Below are 10,184 nucleotides of genomic sequence, written 5' to 3'. Positions count from 1 at the left end.
GAGCACTTTCATGAATATTCTTGTGCTTGATCTTTACACATTTTCTTTTTTCCTTAGGATGAATTCTGAGAGATTTAATTGATGCAGCAAAATATACTCACTGTTTGAGGTTTGAAATTTTTCCATCAAAAGCTGGTACTCTTGGTTTTTTAAGACAAAGAGCAAATCCTCCCCTGCCAGGACTGACTTTTGGCTCCTTTTATTCAAACCTGAAAGCTTTTTTGGTTTAGTTGTCATAAAATGCCAAGCACAATGAACAGGGCTCTGTGAAGGTCCTCAGAGGTAGGAGGGCTGTGATTAGGAGAAGGCTTGGCCTGATGGGCAAGTTGAGTGCTCAGAATTAGAGTGAGGGGGTGGGCGTGCTGTGGGGACAGGTGCTAGGGAAGGACACCCTGAAGGGCAAAGGGAGCAACAATGGCTGCAGTACGTGTGGCCATTCAGCTGGAGCAAAGGATGGAAACCAGAGTGGGCTGATGATTGGATGCCAGGCCTGAGCCAGGTGAGTCTGTTCTCATTATACTGTAAAGTGAGCTGTTACAGGCCTCCCCGATTCTTAGCCCCATCAGTCCCTGCAGGGGTCCCTGAGAAGGTAATCTTGCATTAGGCCTTCTGCTGTTTTCCCTCTGTAAGCCTCACTCCACTTTGCAGTGAGTTCTAGTATAACTTCTAGTCCAGTAAGATCAAATGGTTAAGGACTCCAGAAAAGAAATTTGGTGAACACAAAGAGTTTGTCATACTTTAATTTTTGTCCCTTTCCCAGGTGACCCATGCTTCTAGGCCAGCCTCCCAATTCCATGCTTGCTTCATGCTCCTGGCCTTTGCTTACTCAAACCAATCTGTCCTCCCCACCCTGTCATCTCTGTTCAGAGTAACTACCTCCCTCCTCCCTCTGCTTTTGCCCTAAGTTCTTTCTTCAACGCACTTAACATCTAACTTGGCCCTGCAGCTCTGTTTCCCCAAAACCCTCTCTGCCTGTTTCCTCCAAGCTATCTGTGACCAGTGCCAGAAACCAGAAAATCTTCCTGAAAGCTACATTCTTTGCTGCTCTTCCCTCTCCTTTATCCTTCTACTTGGAATCTCTCTCCTTCTACCTGTCTCTCTCTGCTGAAATTGTGTTCATCTTTCCAGGTACATCACTCTCTTTTTCATCTTTAAGAAGTCCTCTCAGAAACCCCATAGGATATTTTCATGATATATACCGTATTCCACGGTGTAATATAGATTTTTAATTTTTAATTTTCTGAGGGTTTTTAATTTTCTGAGGGCAAGAGCTATAACCTAGTCATCTTCCTCTCCTAAGTGGGGAGTATCACCATGTCTTGACCAAGTAGCTATGATATGGGTACTAGCTCCATAAATGGATGAGCAGTGAGGAAAAAGGAGATGATTATGGACAAATGAAGAATGTTAATAAGAGAAATTTATTCCACAGTGAAGCGGTGTTGGTAGCTCCAAAATCTCTCTTTAGGAAGGATTTGGGACAGCATCCTAATCAAAAGGGCCTGGAAGCACTTTATAAAAGGGAGAGACTGTAATCCCAGCACTTTGGGAGGCCGAGACGGGCGGATCACGAGGTCAGGAGATCGAGACCATCCTGGCTAACACTGTGAAACCCCGTCTCTACTAAAAATACAAAAAACTAGCCGGGCGAGGTGGCGGCGCCTGTAATCCCAGCTACTCGGGAGGCTGAGGCAGGAGAATGGCGTAAACCCGGGAGGCAGAGCTTACAGTGAGCTGAGATCTGGCTACTGCACTCCAGCCTGGGTGACAGAGCGAGACTCCGTCTCAAAAAAAAAAAAAAAAAAAAAGGGAGAGAGAAGATCACATGTCAAACTAGAAGGATGAAGGTGAGAGGAGATAGGGCTCCAGAGAGAAGCAAGCCCCTTCTGTCCCCTTGAACCTCCTGCCAGTGCATGGGTTGCCTCTCATTAAATATAATAGTACTTGTTGCTTTGGTGTAGTGAAATACATGTCTTGATGAAATTGCATTGCACCATTTTTGAAAGAGAGAATACTCAAACATGTGTCACTTCTGTGTCTTGAAAGCAACTGTGATCCTGAACTATGCACACTTCTGGTTGGGATTATTTCTGGTTTTTACTGCCTGTTTGATTGAAGATGTGGCATGGAAAGCATAAGTTGAAGAGATGAGTGCAGGGCTCATCTATCCCTGGAACTGTCTTTCCCACAATCCCTGACCCAGAATATGAGCACTACTGGAATTCTGAAGAAATGGGTCTCTTGCTACCTCCCAGTAAAAGATTATTTTTGAAAAAGAAAAGGTAAATCTAAACTTGTGCTTTATCTTGATATGAAAATATAGACAGCCATAGAAAAATTTAAAAATTAACTGGGCATGGTGGTGTATACCTGTAGTATCAGGTATATCAGTATCACTACCTGTGATCATGTCACTGCACTCCAGTCTGGGCAAGAGAGCAAGACTCTGTATCTTAAAAAAAGAAAAAGAGGCCGGGCGCGGTGGCTCAAGCCTGTAATCCCAGCACTTTGGGAGGCCGAGACGGGTGGATCGCGAGGTCAGGAGATCGAGACCATCCTGGCTAACACGGCGAAACCCCGTCTCTACTAAAAAATAGAAAAAACTAGCCGGGCGAGTTGGCGGGCGCCTGTAGTCCCAGCTACTCAGGAGGCTGAGGCAGGAGAATGGCGTAAACCGGGAGGCGGAGCTTGCAGTGAGCTGAGATCCGGCCACTGCACTCCAGCCTGGGCGACTGCGAGACTCCGTCTCAAAAAAAAAAAAAAAAAAAAAAAAAAAAAAGAAAAAGAAAAGAAAGGATATGTCATGATAGGAAAATATATAGACAAAAAGGAGCTTTGAGAAAACCTGTGAAGTCAGTAGGGATGCTGCCTTATAAGGCAGAGTTTCTAAACTCCATCAAGTTGATAAAGTATGACTCAAAATTTATCTCTGTTTATACCTTAAACTGAGTGCTTGCTATATGATCACAAAGATCACAAATATGGCCCGGCTTCACATCCCATGCTTAAGAAAAAACTGTGTATAGGTAAGGCATTTCAAATTAGAAGAGTGAGGTATTCTTCATTTTTCCAAACATCCCCAAATAGATATATTTACAATAAATTCTTCTAGAGAGGTAGCTCACAGGTCTATGAGAAAATCAATCACAAAGATGGCACTATTATGTAGATAAAATAGAAAATACTACTCAATTTTTTTCTTTTATGTTCTAAAATGTATTACTTCCAAGATGTCTTGTGTACAATATAAATGTAGGGACTAATTTCTAAGATCATGTAAATTTTAATTTTATCCATGAGCAAAAGGAGGGGCTGCTTAAAAAAGATAATACTGATTGTTGTTTTTGGTGGTCCCAATTTCTCCTGCAAATATGTGGCAACTTCCTTGAAAATGGAGACTCTGGGCTGGGTGTGGTGGCTCACACCTGTAATCCTAGCACTTTGAGACGCTAAGGTGGGTGGATCACCTGAGGTCAGGAGCTCAAGACCAGCCTGGCCAACATGGTGAAACCCCATCTCTACTAAAATACAAAAAGTAGCCAGGCATGATGATGGGTACCTGTAATCCCAGCTACTCTGGAGGCTGAGATGGGAGAATTGCTTGAACCCAGGAGATGGCCATTGCAGTGAGCTGAGATTGAACCACTGCATTCCAGCCTGGGCAGCTGAGCCAGATGCCGTCTTAAAAAAAAAAAAAAAAGAAAAAGAAAAAGAAAATTGAGACTCTGGGCAAACACAATTATTTTGGGTTCCTGAGGTTAACAATTGAGACTTTAATTCAAACCTTACAGAAAAAGACATCAGATTTCATTTTTATCTCACCATTTCTCCCACACGTTCTTGCCTGACAGTCAAGGATGTCTTTTGGGAAGGTCTTCATTTTGGCATTATCTTGACAACCAATGATATCTAATGCAAAGAGAGGGGAGAAAGAATATGACAGTCATATTTTCTTGTTTTTTCCCCATTCATTAAGTTTTTTCACTGTTCATGAAAAGTAAATCATTTTAATTTCTTAAATGCTTTGATTTACCACTACTTCCATTTTCTTTGGTAAAACCATGTTCTGAAAATAACAGAGTCATAATCCTTTGGAAATAAAAGGATTATAGCCAGAAAAGCTGTTTTCTTAATCTAATGGATATACTGTATGAAAATATTAGTTCTATTATTTGCTCTTTCAGCTGATATGCCCTATTGTGACACAACATAATCCCTTGCTAAATTTGTTCAGTTTTGCAAAGATAAGTTAGTTTTAGATAAATAAAGCATAGTCTTGCCCACAGGAACAAGTTGCTGCCCACTGCCTGGCATCACAACCCCAGAACCCAGCTATTTCTAGGAGCCCACAGCATCTCATTTCTGGGCTGAGCCAGAAAAACCCCTACTGAAGTCTAAAGGCACTTTTCTGAAAGGCATTTTTGTCTTGTTTTGTTGAGGGGAGCGTGAAAGATAGTATATATTAGCGGCTACCTGGAGTATTTGCCCAAATTTGTAATATCTATTTGATATCTAAGCTATACTCAATTTGTAATATCTATTTAATATGCTCAATTCATAATATGTATTTAATATTTAAACTATACTCACCCCTCTCCTCAAAAACAAGAATTTGGTGAGTTTCTTTGGGCATTTTCTCTTTGATCATGAGGCCCATATTATGTCTCATGTTATACTCCAAACCAAAAATACTTGTTGAGGCAAGTAAATGCATAGGCTTCTTCCAAGGAGAAGAGGGATGTTGTGAATTGTTTTGCTCTGAGAAGGCTACAGTGCTTCATGTGATTTATCTTTCTGAATTTGCAGCTTTAGAAAACATGTTTTTTCTTCTCATACATTGAACAAAAATATTAATCCTGATTGTCCCCAACCACCCATCATTGGATATATGTTGTCAAATATTTCCTGAGGCACAATATGCTATGATGTACCTTGAAGTTCCCAGAATAGGCTTACAGTAGTGAGAGGGAACTGAGGAGCAGCTGAAGGTCTTATTTTGTGATGGCAACACATGTTGATGTTAGGGAGCTTCCAAGGTGATGCTGCTGTTCTTTCATCTTGAGTTTGGTCAAATTTTTCTTTTCTTTTCTTTCTTTCTTTCTTTCTTTTTTTTTTGAGAAGAAGTTTAATACTGTCCATTGGGCTGGAGTACAATGGCCTGATCTCAGCTCACTGCAACCTCCGCCTCCTGGGTTCATGCAATTCTCCTGCCTCAGTCTCCCGAGTAGCTGGGATTACAGGAGTACACCACCACACTTGGCTGATATTTGGTATTTTTAGTAGAGACAGGGTTTCACTATGTTGGCCAGACTGGTCTCAAATTCCTGACCTTGTGATCTGCCCTCCTCAGTCTCCCAAACTGCTGGGATTATAGGACTGAGCAATTGTGATCAGCCACCTTCGATCAATCTTAAGGATGTTTTGTTTTGCTTTAAATTTTCATGGTCATCACTCTCTTTGGAAAGAGCTTTTAAATTCCAGGGCAAAGCAGGCCTACCTTTTCAAAAATATTTCTGTGAGTGCTTAAGAAACTGAGTTGCTCCATCTTTCTGCACCTTCTCCATTTTTTTCCCCCAGTTTTTCACTTGAATTTCAGGACCTGACTGTTAAGAGAAAGTAAAGAGAACCAGAACGAGACAATTCAGTCACTTTTTTCTTGGAGTCTGTCAACTTTCTGGATACAGACCCATTATTATTACACAATATTTAAGTCAGATTGGGAACTCTGTAAAATGCCTACACTATTGTCCTTTTAACCAAAATTTTCATGAGGAACCAAACCTATCTTTTATTAAAATAATTGATTGAGTATATGTGATACCTAGCTAATGAATATTTGTCTTAGAAGTATGAATTTTAAATTACCCAGAACTATTTTAGAATCCCTTAGTTTATATTCACAGAAAATGTTTGCCTATGACAATATTCTTAAGTAAGCTGCTGTGTACCAGTTCTCATTTAGGAGAAATGTGTTAGTATTGCTTTATAAAAATAATATAAGCTCAAGGCCACTGAATACAGAGAAACTCATTTTCATTTATCTAACTGTATGTCTTGTACTTTGCCTTTGTTCAAACAATACAGTCCCCAATTCTAGAATGACTTTCTTTTCCTTTTTTGTTTGTTTTTGTTTCTTTTGTTTTGTTTTTTGAGACACAATCTCTCTTTTTCACCCAGGCTGGACTACAGTGGTGCAATCTTGGCTCACTGCAACCTCTGCCTCCCAGGTTGCAGTGATTCTCCTGCCTCAGCCTCCCAAGTAACTGGGATTACAGGCGTGCACCACCACACCTGGTTATTTTTTGTATTTTTTAGGAGAGACAGGGTTTCACCATGTTGGTCAGGCTGGTCTTGAACTCCTGACCTTAGGTGATGCCCCCATCTCAGCTTCCCAAAGTGCTGGCATTATGGGCATGAGCCACCACACCTGGCCTTTATTTTCTTATTATAATCTCAGATAAGCAGTTAAATGGAAATAAGAGAAAATGAGCTATTTCTATATACAAATAGGCCTTGTTTCTTTTAACTTTCTAACTAAACTAATTTATTTTGAAGCACATTATATTTACATTTTCATCCATGTTTAGAATTAAACACTTTGACTGGCTATTCTTGCATACAAAAAGAGTCCAGGAAAAAAATTTCCAAAACAAAAAGATGGAAAGTAAGATCCTAAATCAATCAATTTATTTTAAGTTTCTAAGAACCTCTTAGGTAGACTGAAGAGTCACAAGTCTCATATACTCAAGTGTCAGTGGCCACAACCCCACTTTGTCCCTTCTGTGGTCATCTGTCCTGTTGATGTGGGATTAGATGAAGCCTGGACCACTCGGGGGTAAGCCATTTTCAGATAATGGGGCTTACTTTGTCAAAGTTGTGATGCAGAACACACAAAATCCTGGCTCCTGGTGAGACTTAAGTGATGTGCCAGTGGCTAATGCTTAACAACTCACTTGATGATCTATGAATATTAATTTTAGGCCACTCACTTGTAGATTTTAGACAGGGAATATTTTAGAACCTTTTTTTCCCTAATTCATGCCTTATGAGATAAAACGTGCTTGAGAACACTGTTTTAAATGACCAGCACCCTTTCTACTCAAGTGCTACATGCGGAAAGAGAAGTCAAGTCATTCCCAGCATTGCAATGCAGTGTTCTCCAGTAGCAGCAAAGTTTCCAGGCTAGCTCACAGGGGCTAGCCTAGTGGAAATATTAGCAAGTTGCTGAATAACTCTCGTCTATGGATGCAATTTCATCCACTGAGACCATGTACAATGCCTGGGAGCATAGAGATGCTCAAACCATTGCCCTCCGAGGACTTGTTTTGAATGAGAGGAAACAAGCAGCTTCCGCAGTGGATCAGATTCTCTTTGTTCTTGGCCTAAGATGTAGATTATAAGATAAGATTATAAGCCTTCCTATTTCTCCTGGTACCTGTGCAAGCTGATGGCTCACAGCAGGTGGGGCACACATTCAGTGGCCTTGTCAGTCTAGCTTCAGAAGTCCATAAGATAAAAGGCAAAGTTTGAGTTCCCAAATAATTCATAATAAACAGCATATATTTTAACATCCTTTTTGACTGTCTTTTTTCCAACAAAAGACATTTTCTTATCTATTGTTTAAAATAAAATTCCACAGGCTCTACTTTGATCTGCAGTATTTTATCTATCCTGAGTCTCAGGACACTGTCAATAGAATTACTGTATAATGTGTTAAGGCCTGTGTGACTTTCTCTTGTTTACTTTGGGGGAAAGGATGCCAGGCACATGTACAGTGTCTCAGTGCTAATGCTCTATGATGGATTAACTCAAAGCATTGGGAGATGACTCATATTATCGTAGCATGCTTTCCTTGATTGAAGGTGGAGGGTGGGTGGTGGTAGAATGTGATTCTACAGAAATGGTCCACATCTTCAGAATGTTCTCCTGGTACTTTTTATTTTGAGGCAAATGTGCTCAGTTTTTGTTCTCATTCTGTCTTTTGAGTTCTGATACCCAGCAGGATTTTCACATGTGTTTATGTTGAAATTAAACCAATGCAAAAATGTTTACCCTGATATGTTGCTAATTCCTGAGCCTATTCTATTTACAATTTTTTCCTCCTGTATAACCCGTATCTTATTAAATGTCTTTTCTTCTTCTAGATTGTTTTCAATAGTAGCTCAATTTTAGTTTTATTCAGTCTCAATTTTAGAAAAACCCTGAGATTAGCCAAATATTTGAACATTGTAAGGTATTAATAAGTTTAATCAGAAAAAAAGGTATAGGAACACTTCCTACAGTTCCAGAAGAGTGAGCGGTCCTAGCTGAGGGTTATTTCATAACAAGTAGCATTTCATCAAAGCCTACATATGTGGACACTAATGGTGAGTCATCACCACAGGAAGATGAAAAATCTGCAGTCTGTATTTGTGTTGATGCCACATTTCAGGGCAAAGGTTTTGCATCCAGACCATGCACTCTACCATCCTAAGTCCATGGCTGCTGTGCCAATGGTTCTTTTCATACCAAAAATGGAAGGAGAAAATGTGCTAATGAAAGAGACCAAATGAAATCTACAGGCAGGCAGCCCGGGCGGCGCCTTGAGCCTAGTTAGAAGTTGACCCTACAGGCAGACAGCCCGGGCGGCGCCTTGAGCCTAGTTAAAAGTGATGCCGGACCTAACCGATAATGTTATCTATAGATTTCAGATGTTGTATAGACAAGCAATGTGAAAGTCCCTGTCTTGTTCTTTTTCTGTTCTAATTACTAGTGCTTGCCATATATCTCTCAACTTCCTGAGCCCAGTATAAACATATCCCACCATATGTCTCCCCTCCATATATCCCTCAACTTCCTGGGCTCATCCCACCATATGTCTCCCTACCATATATCTTTCAATTCAAAGACTACCATATATCTCAACTTTAGAAGGACACCACCTGGAAAATCCCTGATAAGAAAACAGCCGTTTGTGAGAGCACGGGAACCAATAAAAAAACTGCTAAATGTATAAACTTAAAATGTTAACCAATTGTAATGCTGTAACCTAGAGAATTCCCTCGTTCCTCTGCAACTTTACAAGTCCTGTTTACATTAGGCTATAAAAGGCAAGCGCACGCATTGTTCTGGGCCCTCCTGTATGTTGTGGAACGGAGGGACCAAGTTCGAACTTGCATTAAAGATCCTTGCCGCTTGGCTTTGACTCTGGACTCTGGTGGTCTTTTTTTCGGGGAACAAACGGTCTGGGCATAACACTAACTCCTGGGCTCTCTGACTGCAGTCAGGCCAAGGATGAGGGAACCAGCATCTGTTCACTAGGGTGAGGATTTAAAGCATCTTCTGGGTTTTCAAATCCTACCAAGAAAAGCTTCAGAGGCAGACCTTGAATCTCTGTGAACTCTATCCTGTCTTTGAATGACTGGGCTCCTCAGCAGGTCTACAGATGTCTAGTTCTTTGTGGGGGGGAGGTAACTCTTGACATTTATTGTCCAGATCTGATCTGCAGCACTTAGGATGCCTCCAGCCTATGGAGATGGAGTATACATCATGCATGTTCACTGTACATGCTACACCACTTTTCAAGCCTCAACCTCTATCAAAGGGCTTTTGGGAATGGCTCAAGATGGAAGTAACCTCTCTTTTCAGCTGCGTCAAATTCTTACACCATGTTCTTTTGTTTTTTTCCTCATAATACAAGGCCAAGCACATCTGCAAAAAAGATATTGCCGGAGGAGGTGCAAGAGCTGGAAACCAAGTTTCCTGTCCTGGGAAAAGCAGTGGTGTGGAAGAGCAGTGGAAAGAGGTAGGTAGCTTTATCCCAATACCTACAGAAAACAAATTCTCCCAGTCCCTTTCTCTGTTTTTCTATTTATACATTTTTTTTTGCATATTGGTTTTCTATAGAAGCACAACATGCTCAGTTTTAAGCATTTTTGGTTATACTCAAATTATAATTGCACTCTTTCAGTGACCACATGAAATCGGACTTTCTGGGTCACTGGGTCTGTCTCTAGGTAAGAATGGGGGTTTTATTGGGTTTAGAGGTGAGCAAAACTATCCATGTGCCAAAAAATTGATGTCATAGCATTATTATCTTAAGGTGGAAAGGTGTAGTTTTAACAATATTGTTGGGGAAACCAGCCCCACACCACCCAGCCCCACACCACCCAGTGGGTACTTCCAGTCTGGTGGAGACCAAGGAG

General features: G+C 40.8%; 1 long non-coding RNA gene across 1 annotated transcript; it reads left to right on the top strand.

Annotated features, from left to right (window-relative positions):
• Window positions 1-210: 210 nt before the first annotated feature.
• Window positions 211-9,812, top strand: LOC117090170. The gene is made up of 3 exons (XR_004439923.1): window positions 211-499; window positions 2,047-2,282; window positions 9,680-9,812. It is a non-coding gene; the product is annotated as an uncharacterized LOC117090170 (long non-coding RNA).
• Window positions 9,813-10,184: the final 372 nt, after the last annotated feature.

The sequence above is a fragment of the Trachypithecus francoisi genome, unplaced genomic scaffold (genome assembly GCF_009764315.1).
Source record: "Trachypithecus francoisi isolate TF-2019V2 unplaced genomic scaffold, Tfra_2.0 Contig00963, whole genome shotgun sequence".
Taxonomy (NCBI): domain Eukaryota; kingdom Metazoa; phylum Chordata; class Mammalia; order Primates; family Cercopithecidae; genus Trachypithecus; species Trachypithecus francoisi.
This window is presented reverse-complemented; position numbering and strand designations above follow the sequence as displayed.